At 39.2% G+C, this 24464-nt stretch overlaps 1 pseudogene across 1 annotated transcript; it reads left to right on the forward strand.

Annotated features, from left to right (window-relative positions):
• The first annotated feature begins 438 nt into the window (after positions 1 to 438).
• Positions 439 to 934, forward strand: LOC311620832 (large ribosomal subunit protein uL24-like; annotated as a pseudogene). Its single transcript has one exon. The product of its transcript is annotated as a large ribosomal subunit protein uL24-like (transcript).
• The last annotated feature ends 23530 nt before the right edge of the window (positions 935 to 24464 follow it).

Here is a 24464-nt window from a genome sequence, read left to right on the forward strand (position 1 = left end):
AGCAATGACTCAACTGAGCTACCAAGAGCATACTAGGAGCAGCCCAATACTTCATGTTCAGTAGTCACACTTTGACTATAGCTTGAGCCTATCCCTTTTAGGTTTTTCCCCAGAGCAATGATTTTGATATCACTGGAGTTTTGTACTTGTGTTTTTCAAGTATCCTTCACACAAAACATAGACTACAATAATAAGGCTAAATTTTTTGTTTCCTTTTCCAACCATTTATGCTTAAAATTATGCTCTCTTCTACAAAATATAAGATATATAGTAATATGGAAAATACAGTCAGTTTTGCTAGAATGTGACATGTTTCTTAAAATCACAGATGCTATCCAAAACTGTACAATGAACACTACAGGGCTGATGGAAAACAGCACATTGTTAGTGACACATTTAAAAAGATAGAAACCGATCGGAGAAGCGCCAAGAGTCAAAATGAAATTCAATTCCTTTGTGACTTCTGACAGGAGCGAAAACCATAAGAGGCATTTCAATGCACCTTTCCACATTCACAGGAAGATTATGTCTTCTTTTTCCAAAGTTCTGAGACAAAAGTACAATGTTTGATCCATGCCTATTTGGAAGGATAATGAAGTTCAGGTTGTTTAAGGACATTTCAAAGGGCAGCAAATTGGTGAAGTCCAGGTTTACAGGAAGAAATATGTCATCTACCTTGAACCAGTGCAGCAGGAAAAAGCTAATGGTATAACTGTTCATGTGGACATTCACCCCAGCAAGTCCAATCACTAAAGCTGGACAAAGACCATAAAATATCTTTTAATGTGAAGCCAAATCTCACCAAGTAAGGAAAGGAAAAAAGAGCAAACACAAAGAAGGAACAATTGAGAAGATGCAGGAATCTTATATATACAACTTTCATTTTAAAAAAGATAGAAACATAATAAAAACAGTGGCACAATTTAACACATGATGGTTAAATTGTATCCTATAGGTGGTTAGGAAATACAGAATTACTACAATAAATATTATGCTTTATCTTTAAAAGATGATCAGTTTAGAGTGAGCATCACAAGCAGGGCAGCTAGTAAGCAATTGGGAAGCTGGATGGAGGGTCAGCTGAAATGAGAGAAAAGTTGTAACAGTAGGCACAGATGAGTGTGATTTAACACAGGGTGAACTGAGGTTACCAGTAGATATTTGAGGTATGTATGTTTTGTGTATTTGTAAATGGCTATGCTTAGCTAGTGCAGTTTTCAATTTCCACCTACTATGTGTGTGTGTGTGTGTGTGTGTGTGTGTGTGTGTGTGTGTGGTTTTTTTTTTTTTGTGTGTGTGTGTATGTGTGGATAAAACAGTATGCAAGTAACACAAAATCTTCATGTCCCAATTGTTCCCTAATATTATGTTCCATCCATTATCTTGGAACAAAGTCATGTTTTTAGAACAAGCATTATAACAGAACTGACTATAGACTCTTTCAGCCTAAGCACTTGGGCCTCCTCACTGTCCCAAAGTTTCCGTTACCTCTGATTCTGCACACAAATTGAAGACTCATTTAACCATCACTGAACCCTTCTCTTTAGATTTGGTGACAGGGAAGAAGTCAGACTCCAAAAGGAGAGGAAAGGCTAAGTCACATCACATAATAATTTCGACCTGGTCACATCCTACATAATAAAAGCCCAATATACTAAGTGCCCAACCATTTATTTGACTGTTCAACCAGCCGCTATGATGTGTACTGACCACCGGATGGCAGGCGCTCCTACCCAGTAGGTTAGCTTGCTACTGGGGTCCTACCAATCAGGACTGAGTAAGATGGGCCACATATGCTCTGGGGCCCTCCCACTGTTCCCCCCACCCTTGATCGTGCACCGGTGGGGTTCTTTGACCTCGCCTGCACCCTCTCATAATCATGGACTCTTTGGGGGATTTCGATGAGCTGGTTTCAGCCTGATCCTTACAGGCCAGGCAGAGGAACCCCACCAGTGCATGAATCTGTGCACCAGGCATCTAGTTTAAAATAAATGGTCTCTAGCCTCTAATTCCATTAAGGAAAGACTGTGTGTTTTCCCTTTTTATCTCTAGTAAATTGCACAGTACTTGGCACACAGTAGATGCTCAGTGATATCTGATGATTATATAAATGAACATTCACTAACACAGTGGTTGCCGACTGGTGGTCCGTGAACCACTGGTGGTCTGTGAGATCTGAAAACTTGGTGACCACTGCACTAGAATAATATTCATATCATGTTTTTTAATACACTTATTATTCTGTTTCAAACTATATAAATAGAAAAATAAGTTTAAAAAGAAGTAAACTGACGGGACTGGTTTGGCTCAGTGGATAGAGCGTCGGCCTGAGGACTGAAAGGTACCGGGTTCCATTCCGGGCAAGGGCATGTACCTTGTTTGCGGGCACGTCCCCAGTGAAGGCTGTGCAAGAGGCAGCTGATCGATGATTCTCTCTCATCGATGTTTCTAACTCTCTATCCCTCTCTCTTCCTCCCTGTGAAAAATCAATAAAAAAATAAATAAATAAATAAATAAATAAATAAAAATAAAAAAATAAAATAAAAAAATAAAAAATAAAAAGAAGTAAACTGGTATAAAGAAAGTTATCAGCAAACAGTATCTATATATATAAAACCCTAATATGCAAATAGACCAAACAGCAGAACAACAGAACACCAATAACTGTTTACTATGATATATGTTGACAACCAGGTGATGTGCACAAAAGATAGGCGTCGGCAGCAGGTGGAAGAGCATGGAACATGGTGGGCATCAGCCATGGTGTGATGGTGGAGCAGGTGAGCAGGAGAAGAGGGGGTTTCAGACCAAGGCGAGGTTCTGGTTGCTATCATTGAGGAGAGCCTCTGTTGGTTACTAAAAATTCTTTTCTCCCGTGTGCTGTGGTCCCACCAAGCACTTGCACAAGCTGCTGGCATTGGCCCTGCTTGTACCCGCTGCCAGGACCAGAGCCACCACTTGCAACTGCTGCCGGCCCCCAGTGCCAGCCCCAATTGCTAGGCACCATCAGTGGATGCTAGCAGCAGCTACCAGCTATGGTTGCCCCTCAAGGCTTCTCCATCTTCCCCTGTTCCTGAGGGGCAATCAGAGAAACAGCCACTGCTCGCACCTGCTGCTGGCACCAGCCATAATTGCTCATTTCAAGGTGCACAAATTCGTGCACTGGGCCTCTCATCTATATATAAAAACCTAAGCAACCATTATGACCAAATGACCAGAATGACAGTCATCCAATCACTATGATGTGCTGACCACCAGGGGGCAGATGCTCAATGTAGTAGTTACCCCCTGGTGGTCAGTGCATTCCAAGAGTCAACCTCCCATGGCAACCAACATCCCATAGTCTCTCCCCCCAGCCGGCCAGCAACCTCTCACAGTCCCTCCTCCGGGGCAGTCCCTCCCCCTGGCCAGCTGGCAACCTCTCAACATCCTTCCACCTGGTCAGCCCCAATTGCTGGCCAGGCCTAGGGACCCCACTCATGCATGAGTTTGGGCACTGGGCCTTTAGTATATTTTTAAAATAAATATACGTATACATACAACTTTGGCATGCAAGGACCTATTCTACTATTTCACACGATGAAGGAGGGAGGATCATTCAATCTAAAGACATGACATAAGGAAGTGTGTTATGTAAATGAAATAATCCAAAATATCAGGCCCAGAGACCCTGTTGTTACTTTATTTCTGTGGCAGAAATGTACGGCCTAAAGTCAACACAAAATTTGCAGAAATTATGTTCTTGCTTGTACTAATTTACATCCAAAATCTTCACCAAAGCCTTAAGAACCAAAGACATACTTAGTGGCTTTGTAAGGATTTGAGAAGTATGTGGCAACTTCTAAGCTGGACAAGAAAGCAAACTAGCTAAGCCACAGATATTTTCTGGAAATAATTTTCTGTGATGTTCTTCATCCGAAACACTAAATAGACTTGCACATCCATAAGTTTCTATTAAGAAGCACCTATTGAGAGTTTGAGAATTAAGCTGTTGAAGTGCCTATAGTATGTAACTTTTATTCAATATCTTATATCTGTTTTTAAAGATACTTCTAATGGGAAGATTATTGGAGAGTCAACACATTTTTTACATAAAAGCAAGTTAGATTTAAAAATAATAAATGGCCCATTTTCATGTTATTATACCTATATGAAAGATCACCAAATATAATTGAGTACACTTGGTGAAATTCGTGGGTGAATATTTGGAAAAATCAAAAATTTATTTAAAAATTATTATTTCAAGTAATAATATATACCCAACGACCGAACAGTGGAACGACCAGAATGACCAGTTGACTAGTCACTAAGATGCGCACTGACCACCAGGGAGCAGACACTCAATGCAGGAGCTTCCCCCTGGTGGTCAGTGTGCTCCCACAGTAGGAGTGCTGGTTGGCTGACCAGGATGAGTGGCACTCCCACAGTGGGCCTATCCCTGCAAGCCATGCCCCCACTAGTGCACAAATCTGTTTACCGGGCCTCTAGTGTGTAATAAAATCAATAAAGTGGGAAGCAAAATATATGCCAGTCATTATTCACCAATTAGAAGAACTACATGGGTTATTAAATGCCTTTATTTATCAAATAGAGGATTAAATGCAACCTTTTGTACTAATCTGTAGATTCTACTCAAGATAAAAGCAATATACAGTGTACCATTCCCCAAAGGGTCAATTTTTATTTTAGTGATCAAAATGCTTAATGGAAAACTGGAAGTACAAACAAAACTGTTGATCTAGTGCCAGTAAAAAGTGGCACTATGGAGAATTAAACCACCAATTGGAAGACATTCTAGTTATCTCCTACCAGAAAGGACGGGTTTTCTGGTTTTGTTACTACCCAGATTTTAAGCAAGATAGCATTAATTTAATCATGGAACAGAAAAACGTAAGGTTGAATACACATTTGTTGTTTGCTTTGAGAGATATGCATAGTCTCTGTCTTCCAAGAGCTTACAATCAAATTAGGAAAAAATAAGATCCAATGGTGTATAAGCACCATTTTTACCTTTCTTTTGGGACGGTATATATAAGATACAATGATTTTTATAGTTAACTCAATGTCAAACACTGCACTTTTGTGCTTCCATTACAATAAATATTAACTTATTACAATATGAGATTCAGAACATACAAATAACTCAAAAAAAAAAAAGATATCCTTTGTCACTGAGTCATTAAAAACCCTACAAGAGATTCATATTTCTTTTGGCAAGATAAACTGCAGAAGGCTTAAGAGGGAGCTTCAAAACTGATTCTGAGTAAAAGCAACAAATATTTTAATGAAGTAATTAAGTGCTAATCACGGAGTAAAGAAATGATTCAGCACTCTCTCAGACTTGCCTAAGAACTTGGCTAGATGTAGCACACAAGGAAAATTAGTTACAATAGATACAATAATTTGTGTTGATCCCTTTATACTCAGCTCCTGTCTGCCTCACTCCCAGTAGCCCTCACTTAAAGACTAGCCTTTCCTCCCACCAATATTCCCATTCTCTTCAAAACTTTCTCCCTCACTAATCTTCCAAAACTGCTACATCCAAAGATCAATTCTCAGTCATCTTACTTGACTTCCTGGCAGCCATTGTCACAATTGATCACTCCCTCCTGTTGCATACACTCTCTCCAATTGACAACATATCCACTTAGTTATTCTCTATCTCAGTGGTTCCTTTGCTGGTTCTTCACCTTTTCCCTATTTCTAAATGTCAGATTGTCCAAGGACTTCATCTTTGTCCACCTGTCTTTCTCCTTCCTCTCATCTATTGCCAATGGTTCTAAACACCATGCTCACACCCCCATATAGGAATGTAGATCTCTGGTTCCAAACACTCTCCTGAGTTCTAGACTTGAATATCCAACTGCCAACCTGAACCCTTCACTGTTCAAACCTACAGCGTTCAAAACTGAACCGCTGGCCTTCACATTCAAATCAGAGCCTTCATCATCTCAATCAAGAGGACTTTAGTTCTAAAAGTATCCAGAATCTGGCCAGTTGTTGCCACTTTCACTGCTGTTTTTTTACCCAAGCCACCATCAGAGCTCATCTGGGTTATTGTAATAGCCCCACCAGGTCTCCCTCCTTTTTCTTTGCCGCCCTATATGTATTCTCTGAGGAGTAGCCAGAGTGAGACTTAACCATGAGTCAGATCATGACTCATCCCTGCACAAATGACTCTGAAGTGACTCCACATTTCATTCCGAAAGGAAACTAGATCTCAAAGCCTTCAAGGCCCTACACAGCCAAATCTTCTTGTTCAGTGTCTTGCTCTGCCACCCACCATTCTCCCCTCCAGTGGCCCCCACTTTCCCGGTGGCCTCCTTGGCCTGTTCAGATTTTACCTTCTCAATGAGGCCAATCCAGGTTACCTCATTTAATAAAGAAAGCTGTTCTGTTACCCAACCCCCCTACCCCTCTCTGTTGTTTTCTTCTTTCCACAACACTTACCGCCTGCTAACATATTTTAACATGTATTTATTTGTGTTCATTTTATTGTCCTTTTATTTTAGGGATCTCTGTCAAAGTTTTTCATTGGCATACTTAAGCACCTAGCACAAGTGCCTAGCCTAGCATCAGACTGCATTTTTAAATTAATATTTGAGAAAAGAATGAATAATGGCCTCAATCATTTCCCAGTGATTCAAACCAAGTGTTTTGGAATCATCTTTAATTTACTACTTTGCCTAACACCTACTCATTCTAACAGAGCAATCTTGTCATTTCTGACTTGGCAGTATATCTATAATAAAACCAGTTCTCAGTCCACTGACATTGGTCTGACAGGAGCCACCAAAATCCTTGGTCAGACCCTGCATAATAACCTTCTTCTTGACTTCCTCACTTCCACCCTTGTTCTCCATTACAATCAATCTTTCACAACACAGCCAGAAAGAAGTGTAAACACCTTAATCATGTCACATAGCTTCTCAAAATATTTCAGTGACTCTCATCATGCTCAGAATAAAATCCATATTCTAACACAACTTTATAGGGCTCTTATTGAGTTGGACCTTGTCTATCCTCTAAATTTCTTCCTTTTATCTCTCCACTCGTTCACTCTACTCCAGCAATTTTGACTTTCCAGAGGTCCCTCAAATAAGGTGACTTTAGTCCTGCATTAGAAACTGTACTTGTCTTCCTTTCAACTCTTCTCAATTCCAGACTTCCTCCTTGCTCACTCCCTTCATTGAGTCTCCCCATAAATGTTAGCACTCAGAGCCCTCCCTGACCACTGTACGTAACAAGAGTCCCTTCACCCACCTTTCCCCTTCCATCCTGCTGTATTTTTCTTCATAGTGTGCATTATACATGTTAATGTTCTACTACATATTTATTGACTCATCAAAAATATAATTCTATATATCATGGAATTAGTCCTATCCACTGCTCTATCTCTGATGCCTAGAACAAACAGTAGATATTCAACAAATATTTGCAGAATGAAAGAGTGTATGAATTATCAAGAGATTTATACTTTAATACTTAAACAGGATAAAATAAACAAATGGAATTATATTCTAATTAACTAGTTTTTAATGTTAATATGTATCAAATTCCATTCAATAGATTGAACTTTAGTCACTAGCCCCTATCTGTTTAGGTCACTCAAAACATATTATTTAGTTTCAAATTGTAGATATACTTTGTTTTAGACATAAAAATAGCTATGCCTTTTTATAAAGATCTGTGACTTTCTATACATGAAATTGGAATGGATTTTATTCTCTACTATTTAGCTCTTACCTTCTGTAAAAATTAAACTTCACAAATTAATTGCTGAAGCAAGAATGAGGCCCAGAACAAGGCTTTACTTGAGATTAGAGCCACTGATGGATTCAGTCCCATCAACCAGATGCTCAACCAAAAGAATTCTCTTTGAGGTTTCTCCCACTACAGATTTTTGCATCACAGGCAAGGCTTTTCTGAGTATTTATGGCTAAAGTAGACAGATCCAACATTAAACCCTTAGTAAGATTTTTTTATATAAAAACTTCAATGTGCTATTTCCAGTAACTCTATCATCCATACACCTAGGTCATAACCAGATAAAGTAGTGATAAGGAGGGAAAAGTATGAGAAAAAATACATACTGACATATCAGATGATTGCTACTGTTGGTTTTATCTTGTTTTGGATTTGGGTTTTTACTGTGCTGTCATAACTGTTGATTTCTGATAATATTTAATCAAATGTTGACTTTTTCCCCTCAGGTTTTGTCTAACTGTTAACCATGTGGCAATAATTACAATGTGCCATTATACACACATGAATTATTTTATTAGTAGAGCACAGAAACATCTTTGAGAATTGGCTAAATTCTCAGTGATAGTATATGCAATAATCCCTAAGCTATTTGCTAAATATTTGAGGAAACAGAGCATTGTTTATTTAGTTCTTGTTAGCCCCCCATGTGTATTCTTGGAATGAGGTTGTAGGTTTTCTGTTTGATACTAAGGGAGGCCACAACCAGAAAAATCATAAACCTAAACTAGAGAAGCTACAAAATTATTCTGTGCAAAACACATATACACACATATTTTTTATTTGATTCTTCACCTATATCCAATTATGTCCCTATCTCTACTACTATGCCATGATGATCTTTGCTTTTGCCAGCTCACCCTTTAAATGTGGGCACTGAACAGTTCTAACACCATTTGTTAACTGCTGGAGGCAGTGGCCTGTGCTAACCTGGGGATTTGAAAGACTTCAAGGTCATGTGTTCCAGAGGAAAATGTATCTTCCCACAACTGTGCCTAAGAGATCTCAGGCTTTTTTTTATTCCTCCCTTCTACACTTTCATCTGTAAATACCCACCTCCCAGTTCAAATGTCAAAGAAAAACATTTTCTCCTGCAGTTTCTGTTTTGGTCTTCCTTGACACCACTCCAAAGGCAATCAGCTTTCCGTAGCATGAAAATAAGGGTGGATGAACCTAAGTGTTTTTCTATCCCATCATGAGCACACAGCAAATACTTCAAGAGAATGATGGCTTGGTACTAAAAGAACTTTATAGCAATTTAAGATAGTCTCAGCCTGTGCTATACAATCCAATTGATTATTGTACCATCTTGGATTCTCAAGACATGTTCATCAGGAAAAATGTCACAAAACTTTCCATGGAAAAATTCTTGAACAATATATGTAACAGCAATATTCTGGCATATTGTCTTGTTATTATCATTTTAAAAGTAGGACTATTCAACCCGGTTGGTGTGGTTCAGTGGTTGAGCATTGACCCATGAACCAAAAGGTCACTGGTTCAATTCTCCATCAGGGCACATGCCTAATTGTGGGCTTGATCCCCAGTCAGGGGTGTGCAGGAGGCAGCTATCAATTATGTTTCTCTCTCATCAATGATTCTATCTTTTTCTCCCTCTCCTTTCCTCTCTCTAAAATATGAATAAAAATATATTTTTTTTTAAAAAAGACTATTCAGAATGAAAATGCAAAACAGACTCATGTTGTCAGTGATTGGGGCAAGGATGTTTTATTAAATAGTGACAAATCATATCTTTTCCATCCAGTGGCTGTGAGCAGTATTTAGTATATAAATAAATGAAATTTTTGGAATTAAAACATCAGGGAAATTATAGGATAGTTTATGGATCAAGGCCTTTGCTACCGAGTTTTCCAACTTATTTTTCCAAAACAGAAAGTGGAAGCTTATACCAATATTTCTAACACAAGTTGGTTATTTGCAACTATTTTCTTTTTAATAATTTAATGTTTCATAATTATACATAGAGAGATGCATGAATAAATGAAAAAAAATTAAGTTAAATACCAAATTACTTTTCAAATTTAGAGCTGTCATTTGAATGGAAACCAGTTGGTATTTTTGGGGTGAAATATGGTGAAAAAGCTAAAACATGTACAGTATTTGATTACAATCTAAGGATACTTCAAATAATAATGTATAATAAATGACTGCCAGGGTTTTAGAAATCAAGTCATCTGATTCTAATTTATTTAAATTTCAATGTTCCTTCTTTCACATTTAAATTTCAACTAGAGGCCGGTGCACAAAATTCGTGCATGGGGAGAGGTCCCCTCAGTCCAACCTGCACCCTCTCCAACCTGGGATCCTTCAGACACCCCTTTCCCTATCTGGGACCACTGGCAACAAACTGCTCACCTGCCTGCCTGCCTAATCACACCTAACTACTCTGGCTCTGCTGTCCTGGTCACCCCCAACTACCTCCCCCCCCCCCCTGCTGATCTGGTCGCCCCCAACTGCTCCCCGCCAACCTGGCCATCCCTTAGTGCTCCCCTGCCAGCCTGGTTGCCCCTTACTGTACCCCCTGCTGTGGTAGTCACCCCTGACTACCCCCAACAAACTGGTCACCCCTCACTGCTCCCCCTGCCAATCTGGCCACCCCCAACTGTCCCCCGTGCAGGCCTGGTAGCCCCATGCAGCCTGCTGCTCTGACATTTGGTTGTCCCTCACTAACCCCCCTGCCAGCCTGGCCACCCCATGCAGCCTGATGCTCTGTCCTTTGGTCACCCCTCACTAACTACCCTGCCAGCCTGATTGATCCACACAGCCTGTTCGGCCATCCACTTGGTTGTTTCAGATGCGATGGTTGCTTAGCCTTCCATATATATAGATGTTCCTTCTAACACTCAGAACTATATTAACTTACCAAGATATATTATTTTCATTGTTTATTTAGTTCTTGTTAGCCCCCACTCCAGGTGTGTCTTGGAATGAAGTTGTAGGTTTTTGCCTTTTAAAACTCGCAGATTCAAGTAAATACAAAAATTAGGTACTTAGGGCAATACATTTTGGAAGGATTAAAAGTAAAGTGATTTATAACCCTTGTCTTAATTGGGAACCCCAGGCCACTTAAAGCTTAAACAAAATTTGAAGTGGATTTTCTTCACCTGTATGAAAGACTTGGTCATTTTGCTTGTCTGCTCTATTTTTTTTTTTTTTTTTTTTTTTTGGATAGACCCCAGTGTTGTCTCTACTGGATTAGTTTTCCCTGAATAATATTGCCTTTTAAAACTTGCAGATTCAAGTCTTATTTAATTCAAGTCTTCTTTAATTAAAAGGCCCTCTTGCCTAAACCGGTTTGGCTCAGTAGATAGAGCATCGGCCTGCGGACTGAAAGGTCCCCGGTTAGATTCCAGTCAAGGGCATGTAACTTGGTTGCTGGCACATCCCCAGTAGGGGGTGTGCAAAAGGCAGCTGATCTATGATTCTCTCTCATCGATGTTTCTAACTCTCTATCCCTCTTCTTCCTCTCTGTAAAATATCAATAAAATATATATATATATATATATTTTAAAAAGCCCTCTTTTCACTCTGCTCTGCTACAGTGCACCTTACATTTACATTATAACTCATTGCAGGCATAGTTGTGAAATCTAATGAACAAAATGAATTGATCAACAAAGCAAGATCTGAAGCATGGAGGCATGGACCAGACTGACATTCCTCAATGGGGAATTGGGAGGGCAAGAAGAGATAAACCAAAAAACTTATATACTTATATGCATAGCACATAGACACAGGCAATGGGGTAGTGATGATTTTGGGGGATGAGTAGGGACTAGAAAGAGGGAGATAAAGAAGGGGAGGGGAATGGGAGACATCTGTAATATCATCAACAATAAAAATATATATTAAAAATTGGCAGGTTATAATATTTTGGAATGCCTAGTTAGTATGAGGGTTTGTCCTCACTATCTAACATATATTATATGGACATATTTATAACGCCCTGAGAAAGGCATCAGTATTATCATTTTATAGCTGATGAGCAAGGGACAGAGATAGTAGGTGTCAGAGCTGGGATTCTAATCTATTATAGTTTTTCCCCTCTACAAACCGTATATTTTCTAGCACATCATCATTATGAACAAAAGTGGAACATAAACAAATTCCATAATAATATATAAAGAAATATACAGATATCTATTTTTAAATGTTCAATTATCTGAACAGAAACCAATGTGGGGGAAAAAATAGCTAATTTGAGCAGGGTGCTGTTTTTATTTTAATGTTGTCATTTGATTATTTCTTTAATTGTGGACACAGCTATTAGAACAATTATTTAAGGTAGAAATTTTATTTCAGAGAGGAAGAATGGCATAAAAACACTGATTTCTTAACTAAAGTCCTAGCTGTCTCTGGGAAGTCATGAGTACAAGTAACAGGGTGTCATATGACCATGTCATAACATTTATTTATGTTACATGCAGCTTCAATAATATAACAGGTATGAATTTTAGTTTTTGTTGTTGTTGTTGTATGTGTATATATATATATATATATATATATATATATATATATATATATTTTAAGTGTGCATGGGTGGGTCCCGCCAGCCTGGCTAGGGGAAAGGGACATGGGCAATTGGTCAGCCTGGCTGCTGATCAAACTCCTGGTCTAGGGGGCAATTTGCATATTTGCCTTTTATTATATAGGATATATACTGAGTTTTCAGATTATTATGCATTCAGAGATCATAATAATCTGGCCACTCAATGTATACAGTGGAATACTACTCATCCAAAAGAAAAAGTGAAGTACTGTCATTTGCCACAACATGGGTGTTATGTTAAATGAAATAAGTCACTCAGAAAAGGCTACGAATCATACGATTTCACTCACATGTAGGATATAAAACTAAAACTCATAGACAAAGATAATAATATGGAGATTACCAGAAGGAAGGGGGTGGGTGGTAGGTAAGGGTAAAGGGAACCAAATACAAAATGATGGAAGATGGTTCGACTTTGGGTGGTGGGCACACAATGCAGCATATAAATCATGTCATAAAATGTGCACTTGAAACCTATATGATCCTATTAGCCAATGTCACCCCAATGTATTTTTTTAAAAAGAAACTTTTAAAATGCCGCTTGAACTGCTGGTGGGAATGCAGACTGGTGCAACCACTGTGGAGAACAGTGTGGAGTTTCCTCAAAAAACTGAAAATGGAACTCCCATTTGACCCAGTAATCCCACTTCTAGGAATATATCCCAAGAAACTAGAAACACCAATCAGAAAGGATATATGCACCCCTATGTTCATAGCAGCACAATCTACAATAGCCAGAATTTGGAAACAGCCTAGGTGCCCGTCAGCAGATGATTGGATCCAAAAACTATGGTACATCTACACAATGGAATACTATGCTGCCATAAAAAAGAAGGAATTCTCATCATTTGCAGCAACCTGGATGGAATTGGAGAACATCATGCTGAGTGAAATAAACCAATCAATGAAAGAGAAACACCACATGACCTCACTCATTTGTGGATAATAAAGAACATTATAAACTGATGAACCAAAAGATAGATATAGAGACAGTATATCAACAAGTAGACTGTCAAATTACAGCGGGGAGGGGAGGAAGATCTGGGGGAGATAATAGATCAACCAAAGGACTTTTATACATGCATATAAGTACAACCAATGGACACAAAACTCTGGGGAGGGAGGGGATGTGTGGGAGGGAGGGAGGGGGGCAAAAAAAAATCAATAAAATATATTAAAAATAAATAAAAAATAAAAAAAAATAAAATGCCGCTTGAATTTGCAAAATTGACTAAGAGTGGTTTCTGAAATAGGAATCTGCTTCCCGCTTACTATTTGACCTTGAGCCAGTTATAGCATTTAAGCATCAGTTCCCTCGTTTATAAAATAGAAATAATAAAAGTGTGTATATCAGAGCATTGTTTCATGTGTTATATGAAATAATCTGAAAAGAAAAACTTTAACAGGACTGCCAATCATGAAATAAATCCTCAAAAATATTAGCTGTGAGAAAAACAAGAGTGGGCAGCTAAAATAGCCTGAGAGCAGGAAGAATGGAAAAGAGTCCCTCTTTTTAAAGGTGAACATCAAATATTTAAAATCTGGATTAAAGTCACCTCAGAGGGGCATAAAATACAATTCTTAAAAGGACACCCCAAAGAAGTATAGACCAAAAATATGTTGAAGAAATGTGTCAAGATGATAAATTTATGCACTTAAATTATATAATAGGCTATTAGAGGAAAATTGGGATGCTTTGAGGCCTATTCATATATATTTCAAGAAAATGTAAAGGAAGAAAAATATGACCCTCTGGAAAACTCTTTTCCAGCACTATTGTTGTTGGAGTCAAGAGTTCACTTAATGCACAACAGCAATTTATTTATTTATTTATTTATTTATTTTTTATTTTTTTGTCCACAGATGAGAATTAGCAAAAGGCAGAGAGAGAGAGAGTTTCAGTGTAAAACGATTACTATTTCAAGACAGTGATGAGCCCAGTCATCTACTCACTAAGTCAACCACAACTTATTGAGTGCTGTCATGTGTAGGCACAGTGAAAGGCACAAGAGCTTAAAGAAAAGAAACGCTCTGAACAAAAACAAATGTGGCCCAGTTGTTTCCATATGTTAGCTATTGTGAATAAGAACACAATGAACACAGGAGTGCAGATATCACTTCGAGATCCTGATTTCAAATATTTTGGGTATCAAACTTGAAGTGGGATTACTAGATCATATGGTAGTTCTATTTTCAATTTCTTGAGGAAGATCCATACTATTTTCCATGGTAGCTGTACCAATTTACATTCCCACCAAGGTGGAAAGGCTTCCAATTTCTCCACATCCTCACCAACACAAGTTTTTGTTTTGTTTTTATAATAGCCATTCTAACAAGGGTAAGATGATTGCTCATTGTGATTTTGATTTGCATTTCTGTTATCATCTTCCCTCATTGTTGCTGGGGGATGAGTCTTTGTACTATACCAAGAAAATGAATTTTCTGAGACTGTATTTGCATGGAGTTAAATCCCTGCATTATCAACATCCCATTCCCCTTAGTTTGTTACAGAGAACTGAAATAAATCAAGCAATGCTCGAAGAGTTTGGAGTCACACTTCATTCATTGCAGTGGGTTTAGAGAAAATGAATTCAAATTCTAAGCAAAGCTACAAGCAGAACTTCCCTTTTTATTAAAGAGCCAGCCCTATGTGCACTTAGTGGTTATCTTGCTGCTGGCCTTGAAAACAACACAGTTCTATCCAATTAAAAAATACACCTAGTATGACATTGAGAGAATGGGCCTATCTAATCTCTGGCCTACAAGGTCAGACAGCTAAGTTTATCTTCCTTATTAATCAAGCAGGCTAAAGAAGGCTAGAAAGCAAAGTTATTATTATTATTATTATTATTATTATTATTATTATTTTTATTTTTATTTTTTTAGAATAAGAGGTTGTCTAAAAAATAGCAGAAAATTCCAAGCAATAGTTTTATAAAATAGGGGCTAGCCTTCTCAAGTCCAGTCATAGAATAAATGTATCTGGGGTTTCAGTGGAGCTAAAATCAGAGCCAGTGCCCAGAGTTCCCTTTCCTTGTTGGAGCTGAGTCCAGTACAGCATCAGGCTAGTTGCAGTCCATTAGTCCATTGCCTGTGGGGGTCCGAACTGCCTGTGGGGGCCACACAGGAGAATACCAGGAAGCCAAGTGAGAGCCATGAGCCAAGCATGCCAAGAGAAACCAAGAGAGTGAACTTCTTTATTTTAGGGGATTATACAATATATATCCCAAATTTCTGTGAGCTTGCAGTGGCCATGCCCATTCTGAGCAACCACATCTATCTTCAGGTGTGATTGATGACTTCCCTAAGTCATCCCAACTTTACTAGGCATGCAACTATCTTCCTTATGTGGTTCCCTCCCCTTGTGTTTTTCAGGGAATATGTCTATAATGTCTGGCCTTCCCTTTGCTCCTTCCCTACTATTAATAACTAGAGGCTCAGTGCACAAAATTCATGTACTAAGGTGGAGGAGTGTCCCTCAGCCCAGCCTGCACCTTCTCCAATCTGGGACCCCTCGAGGTATGTTAAACAAGCAGTCGGACATCCGTCTCACAATCCAGGACTGCTGGCTCCCAACTTCTCACCTGCCTTCCTGACCCTAACTGCTTCTGCTTGCCAGGTCAGAGATGATAAGGGATTGAAAGGCAATAATAAAAGGGAAAAAGGAAAACAGAGAATCCAAAGTGAAAATGATTAGACAGCCAGGATTTGTGTATGAGAGCATTCTGTGGGGAGAAAGGGAAGAAAAAGGTTATGGTTCTGAGATTCTTTGATCAAAAGAGAGAATAAGTAGTAGATGGTTGTCAGAGGGGGTAATAGGTCAAGGAACTTGTAGCTGTTGCCATTTTCAGGTGTTTTAAGTAAAATATTGAAATGGGGGAAAAACAATAGAAATTAAGTTCAAATTTTTAATTCAATTACTTTGTAAACTAAGTGAAATCTTAATTCCTTAAGAACTGACCTTTTTTTAAAAAAAAAAAAATCTGGAATGAAACATATGCCTGTATAGTATTCTTTTATGAAGGGTCTATAGTCCTGTCAAGGGGACTTGAGGGAGCCATTTGATGCCTTGACAAAAAAGACCCTTTTTCCATCCTTTAAAAATAAACATTTCTACCCAGACACAGCAATGAGAGTGGGCACAGGTCAGGATTCACTAAGTGAGGCCAACCTAAGTGAAGCTTTAGCCCAAGGCTTCAGAAAACCCATTTCTGGAAGATAATAATGTCCAAATAACTATAAGAAAAAAAAATTCAATTTTCTTCTCTTGGGAGTAGGCATTTTTTTTTTTTTTTTTTTTTTTTTTTTTTTTGCCTATTCATTCTTTTTTGTAATCATAGGTTTCATTACATTTCATCAATTTTCAGACTTAACTCTGAAATGTGTCTGTCTGTCAGTGCTCCAATTTTGTATCTCCCAATTATCCTGCATTTGCTGACCTCTGGCAAAGCTCTGCTGGGACTCGGTTTCTCCTTACAGACGGCCTTACGGGGGATTCTCCTAAGCATGCAGGATGTCCTTGCTCTGGAAGCTTCCTGCTCACTTTTGACTGCAGTGGCATTTGTCTGTGGCTGGGCCCCATTCTTGCAGGGTCCGCAGCCCCTTCTCATTCTGCTCTCAGGGCTACAGGCTGCTTACCAGCAGACCCTTTGTCCCAAGTGCTGTTTATCTAGGTAGCTTGGAGACTTAACAAATGATCTAAATAAAGGGGGTCTCAATGCATATCATCTGTTAGTTGCCCAAAGTAGGACTGATGCCAGATCTCACAAGAATGAAGATCAAAATTGTGAATGCACCATCTTTGAAGATATATATTTTTTTTAAGCAAAAAATTAACAGAGCCCTGGAAAACAGACTCTGAGCTGGAGACTGTGTGCAGCAGGCTTATTCTCAGGGTGATGCTTGCAAGGGGGTGAGGGCAGCAGGACTGGGTGGAGAAAGAAGCTGAGTTGTGGGGCAGTTGTGACCTTGAGGGCAGCCAGGCCCTCAGAGAGTGAGCTCAGAAGCCAGGTGGGCCTTTCAAGGCTCTTCTGAATGGAGGTTTCGGCCTGGTCTTTGTCATTGAATGTGAGCTACCCTATGAATGGACACCCAGCGAGGAGCTCTGCTGGGAGCTGTCACAGGGGCTCAGCCACCATCTATGCAGCTGGGCAGTGAGTGCCTCCACCCTAAAGAAGCCCCAGCCATAGGAAACCACACGGAAGCGTTCAGTGTAAAGCAGAGTCAGGCGGGGTGGTGCTGCTTAGAAATGGGGCACAGAATCCTACCTCACCGTGGCCTTGCCTTTCTTCCCTCTCTCTCTCTCTCCAGGGCAGCCCTAGAAGTATATGTTCGTGTTAGAGCCCCAGAACTTCTTGCTCAGTCCTCAGGAATCTCCTTACCTGAGACCTGAGAGAAACCCCTTTAGGAAGGCCACTCCCCACTTTTAAACCCCCCTCTCTTTCCCTTCCCACCTCAGCTCCCAAAGCCCCATTGCACAGCTCACCTCCTGGGAGGGGAGCCACATCGCCTCAGGGGACCCACTGAAGAGCTCATGTCACCTCTAAAGGGAATAGTCTCTGATGGGAGGGAAATGATCTGAAAAATCATGATTAAGGATTCTTTCGTTGAAAGTGAGTCACCCCTGGGGAGATTGATCGGGTTTTCTTTCTCAGAGAAATCTCCCCTGCATACTTGGCTTCCTCTTTGAAGAACAGTATAATTATGGAAAAGGACAGGAACACCATGCAGATTTAAAATGACAAGTTCTTAGTCCTTCTAGAAACCTCGATGCTGAGCTGAACAGCATCCAGATGCCCTTTAGTTCACCTTTCAATATGAGTTTTTTCAGAACTGGAAACTTTTTCAAACGAGGCAGGCCAGCTGACTGAACTCTCTTCTTTCACTTAACCGCTTATCTCCCTTGCCTCATGCGAAGAAGCGCATGAAATTGCTTTCATAACTGTCTATGTTCCTCCAAATCTCCCTTTCTTTTAGCACCTCGACTTTGTTCTTTGATATCTTTGTTCAAATTGGAACAATATTTTTGAGTCACTGGTATGACATTTAAAAAAAAAGAAAAAGAAAAAAAAGAAAGAAAGTTACTGGCTGCTCAGAATGATCCATACGTTGCAACCATCATTTGCAAGCTCTTTCCACTAAATGGGGTTGAATTTGTACTCACAAGGTGTTTTTTTCCTTTCTGATCATCCTCTCACCTGTCCTCGCCCTTCTCCCTCACCCACAAAACCACCCGCAGTCACACCACTGAGGGCAATGCTATGAGTGGGCTGCAGGCTATTGCCTGCCAGCAATGAAACACTTTTTTTTTTTGCTCATTATCTGTAACAGTGCATTTGTAACGGATGCTGATTTGTTCACTCTGCTTGCTCAGCTAAAGCATGTGGCCTGGAAAGATTTCAACTGTCAAATTCAAGAAAGTGATTTCAGGACAGTGTTTGGAAATGGGGACACCGTATTGACACATGGTATGAATCCCCTGTGAACATTATTTCCAAGAATCTTGTGCCAGGTTATCTCTCTTTCATCCGGCACCAAAAGAGAAAGGACGAAACGTAACACAGAAGCATCCCATCAAATAACCAAAAAGCTGACATTGCCCAGTAGAAACAACAGAAAAGTTGCATCCTGCTTATCAGATATAGCCTTTTCTTCTCAGCTGTATGCTTTTCCAAAAGTAGGAAAATATTGCTTGTGTTTCTTAGGTTTGCATATTAAAACTCGGAAAATCGTACACAAAGCACTTTATTGTTTAAACGAGGCTCCCCTCCCTCCCCCCATAACACAGACGCTCTTCCCCTTAAACAACATGGCTCCCTTTGATGGCCTTCTTTCTCTGTAAAAGCCCAAAGCCCTCTACCTCTCAGCTATTCACTGGAGGGAGCCGGTAGGCCTGTCCTTTAGGATAAACTCATCAGACCCCATCCGCAATAGCCCTGCCCTCTACCTAGTTCAGCTGGAATGTGTGAATGTATTATGAGCACAGCCATCCAGTGAAAAACCACAGTGGCAGCCCACACCACACCAGCATGACACATTTTTTCCATGTGCACAAGATAGAGCCTTTTCCCACAAAAGGGATTTCATCACTTTAGATCAAGACGTTGAAGCTCGAGTTCAAAGAGACTGGAAGTTCAGCTCCTGAAATTGACAGGGAAACACTTTTCAGATGGAGAATCACATGAATAAACAGTAAAAAATGGAGGATCCGTTACCTCAGAAAAATTTTTTTTCTTAACTGGAAATTTGACCCAGACATAAAATTAAGATAGGATGCATATTAAGGATTTCCTGTTTCCTTTCTTATACCTGCAACTGCTGTTGCTACCATGATCTGAAATATATATTCTTGAAAGTCATAGCTGTTTGTTTAGTCCAATTTGTGTAGCTTACCTGGAGAAAGAGAAACTTCACTTTGTATTCCACAGGCCACATAATCAAATTAACTTGAGAAATTTCATGTAGAACGGGGTTATTTACAACAAAGTTCACAGACACCTGTCACCTAGAAACACAGAGACACATCCACTCTGTTACCAGGTCTCGCTAAAGGCAGCAGAAAGGGGTGCTTTTTGTGCTTTCAAAGGGACAGTAGTTGATGTTTTCACTACACTAAAAAAGTCAGGAGATAAGACAGTCACTTTATAAAATACACTAATGGCCTGGTGCATGAAATTCATGTCCCTCAGCCCGGCCTGCACTCTTTCCAATCTGGGGCCCCTTGAAGGATGTCCTACTGCCAGTTTATAGAGATCAGGCTTAAACCAGTAGGCAGACATCCCTCTTGCAATCTGGGACTGCTGGCTCCTAACCACTCACCTGCCTGTCTGCCTGATTGCCCCTAACCACTCTGCCTGCCAGCCTGCTCTCCCCCAACTGCCCCTCACTGGTCTGATTAACCCCAACTGCCCCCTGTGCCAGTGTGCTCGCCTCCAACTGGCCTCCCCACCAGCCTGCTTGCTTCCACCTTCCCTCCCCACTGTCCTAATAACCCCCAATTGACCCCCACTCCTTGAGCAGAGGCTAGGGCCTGCTAGAAGCCTAGTTGCCCCTGGTGACCCAGTCCCCCAGCCACTCCTTAAATTGAGGCCAGGGCCAGCTGGAAGCCCTGGTCACCCCCAGAAAGCCAGGCCCCAGCCACTCCTTCAGCTGGGGCCAGGGTGAGTGGGAAGCTTGACTTCCTCCATTGCTGGAGGCAACCCAAGCCTTCTGCTTGCTCCAGCTCTATGACGGCCACTATCTTTGTTGGGTTAATTTGCATACTCACTCCTGATTGGCTGGTGGGATAGTGGAGGGACCATCAATATGCATGTTTCTCTTTTATTAGTGTAGATTATGCATAAGCACAAATGGAGTGGTGTTTATAATCATCCATTTTGAAAATGATAAAAAATGAAAGACTTTTAGGATTAAAAGGGAATATCTAGTTCCCTCCGCCCCGATGCTTTTTATGAATGAAGTCACTGAGGGCTACAGATGTTAGAGAGAGAACATTTCTACTTCCTAGGATAAACTCAACAGACCCCGCAGTCAAAGGCCCTCTCTCTATCTACTTCAACTGGAACATGTGGAGCCATTAAGACCAGAATCATGTAGTGAAGAACCAAAGCAGCAGCTATTCACACCAGCATGAAAATGTTCCACTGGTCTCCTCACTAGATACCCAATTGCAGTAGTTTCTATATCGTGCTGCTCCCTTAAGAAAGAATAGCATTCATTTTTCATCAAATAATATCCTAAGATATCCTGACTTATAAATGAGCAATAATGTGGCAGATAGAGATTATTAAATTACCAACACGAGATTGCTTATTGGAGATCTGAGCTGGTCAGAGAATTCTCATATCCTGTGGCCTCATGTAATCATTTCTCTTAACAACAGAGATTAAACATCAGTTTAGGAGAAAATCAGAAAGCCAGATCCATGTTGTGTTGTTGATTTTTTTAAAACTGAAACAATAGAAAAGTGCTCTCTCATTTTAAGACATGTCAACTTCATACATATCTTATATTTCTTGTATAAGGTAGTTAGTCATTGATTTTCATGTCTTTTGGCAATTTTCTTTCACTTTATAGATTAGGTTTAACAACAAGGCCACCTAAATGACTATCTTGTGACTTTCCTGTTTAATTATTTGTGATATCTAGGTTGTTTAGAAATATGAGTTTTTCTAACAAGGAGAGAGATTGAAATCAACCCCTCTCTCCAGTAAACTCACTTTAATATGAATGGAATTTTGAAATCAGTACTTCTGATGGGGAAATGCCTTCTTGCCTGTGTGACTTCTTAGACACAACTATTGAAGGATGAATACTTCATATTTAGTAAAAATAGGAAAAAAACAAACTTCAGCTGGTCTCATGCAAAAATATATATATAAAAGTATGACATGTTCAGGGATCCAATGATCATTGGCAGCTGAAATATATTAATGACATGATGATAATGTTGTGAGTCCCTCAATTTGTCAAGGTCCAGTCGGAAACGTAATTGTGTAAAATCCAAAATTGGGCTGAAAGAGGCAGGGTATCCCCATTCTTGACAGGAGTGCTAGCAGTTGGAAGCCAGTCCTTGCTGATATCTCTTTTAGTTTTTTACCCCACTTTCTTGAAGTTATAAAAAGACAAGGCTATCAACACATGGGCAAAGAAAAAGAATATAAGGAGAAATCATAAAAACTAAAATTTACAACCTATAGAGAACAATTTGTACACAAAAAAACTTTTGTATATAAAGAGTTAACCAGCCTACTTACTGCCAAACAGTTATGATTTCTTTAAGAGATAGATAAGAAAGCTCCAAACATAATACAAAATAAAGAAAAATAAATTTAAAGCAGATGTCAGAAAATCACTCCCCACTCTTACTTTTTTTAAATCATAGAAAAATCATAAGATTGTGTATACAACAGTTTGCCAGAAAAAAATATAGCAAAACATAAACACTGTGAGATCTTTCAAAAGACAATTACTGTAACCAGAGTCCTAAGGGAACTGGAAATTAAAAGAAGATAAACCTTAATTGACTGAATAGGCTTCAACTGTTCCCTGAGATATTTTATTTTCCCAAAGCTTAAAGAAGGTACAATAGGGATAAAAAATCAGAAGGACTCGGGCAAGCTAAGTTTTGATTTCTGCTGCAGAAACGAAGTTCAAATCTATATATAGATAGGGAACAGCAAGAGGGCCCTGGTGGGATAAGGTGCTCCAATAGCTAAAAGCCCAGGTGAGCCAGAAGGAGCAGCCCTGTGTGCCTTCTAGTCCTAGGACTGGCTCTCAGCTTCATGTTTTCTCATTTAACATCTGGAGGACCTAAGAGCTTTGAGGTATGATTTTTCAGATAGAGAAAGGCTGAGTCTCATAGTTGTGGATGGTTCCCGATTAACATAGAACAGCAATTCCCAATGTTTTGGTTTTTTTAATCTCAGAAGTCCTTTACACTTTTAAAAATCATTTCACTTTAGCATAATAATCTCAAGATTGATCCATGTAGTCACAAAGGACAAGATTGTGTGTGTGTGTGTGTGTGTGTGTGTATGTGTGTGTATGTATAAAACATCATTCTTATTCACTTATCTGTTGATGGATACTAAGGCTGTTTCTACATCTTGGCTGGTGTAAATAATGTTGCTATTAATCTATGCTACCTCAATAAAAATAAGTAAATTAATTAAAAAACAGAGAAGTACTTGCATGAGATAGATAGATAAATAAATGAATAAATAAATAAATAAATAAATAAATAAATAAATAAAAAATATTGGGAACCTCTGAAGTGTTTTTGTTTATAAGGGTTACTTATTAATATTTATAATATTGAAAATTTAAATGGAGAATTTTAAAATATTTTTATTCACTTACTTTAAAAATTATAATAATGAATCATTACATTTATGATTAATGTAAATAACATTTTAATGTGACATTGTAGTCTCAAGACAACTCTACTGCTATTCACTCTTGAAAGAAAGTGCAAAAAAAGTTAGTATGTTAATCTAATTATGAAAATAGCTTTGGCCTCATGGTACCTCTGAGAGGGTCTGGCACTCCCCCATTCCCAGGAAGTCCCTAGAACACACTTTGAGAAGGATTGCCATAGAGTCAATGGCTGACACTTTGAAGGTTCTTAACAACACCTGCCATTGTAAAAATTTCCTCCGGACTGGTAATGGCAATATATACACACAAAAAACGAATAAAGTTTGAAATAATAATGAGTTTCTAGGAGAGGTAAGTGACCTACTTACTTTATATATACCACAACATGGCTAATATAAGTTTGAAACAGTAGGCAAATTATTCTTCAGGTTTGAATTTTTCAAGAGCTTTTGCTTCTTCCACTCTAAGCCTTTAAAACTGATTTTTTAAAACATCTTAGCAACTTGGAAACACAGTTGCAAATGATTTCTTCATGCTACTATCAACATAACACTAACAAGGAAATTGATTAATCCCAACAAAAGTCATTAAGGACTGGAAGAGGGGTCTTTACTGTTCAATGGGCATCCAAACATGTCTTGATTCTCTGCACAGGCCTCACCGAGTCCACACTAACTCCCCAGAAATATCAGGAACCCAACTACTGTACCTTTGCCCATGCCCTCTCTCTCTGAAGCAAACTCCATCTCATTCTATAGGCCAACCAAAATTGTCTTTGACAATCTTTTATACTTGTCATCTAATAACTCAGAAATTCTCAGCCCTGCTTTTTGGAAAGAAATGAGCCATGGGGAGGAGGTAAAGCTCTTAGGATTTCATACAATGTATTGGTGTAGACAAGAATAATATTGAGGTCATCTTTGATTATCATCCACATGACAATTAATTGTCTCCTGTGCTTTTGCATATGAAGTATAATATATCTCTGACTCAATGAGTTAAATACACTCGTCTGTCATGTTAAAGCTGGAAGGGCATTTATATAATGCCTCTTTCCTGTACTTCAATGAAATATGCAGAGTTCTGTGACAATGAGCACAATTTGTGTTAAAATCTGAACTGCAGGTTATTCAAGGCACAGGCTGTGTCTACATTTCTTTGGCTTTTCCTTTTTGGATTTACATAGTACTCTTTCACATGAGTGTCTCCTTAAGAGTTAAAAAAGCAATTTGTTTCTTTTTTCTCCAATTTA

The sequence above is a fragment of the Pipistrellus hanaki genome (assembly GCF_964339955.1).
Source record: "Pipistrellus hanaki genome assembly, chromosome: 1".
Lineage (NCBI taxonomy): Eukaryota > Metazoa > Chordata > Mammalia > Chiroptera > Vespertilionidae > Pipistrellus > Pipistrellus hanaki.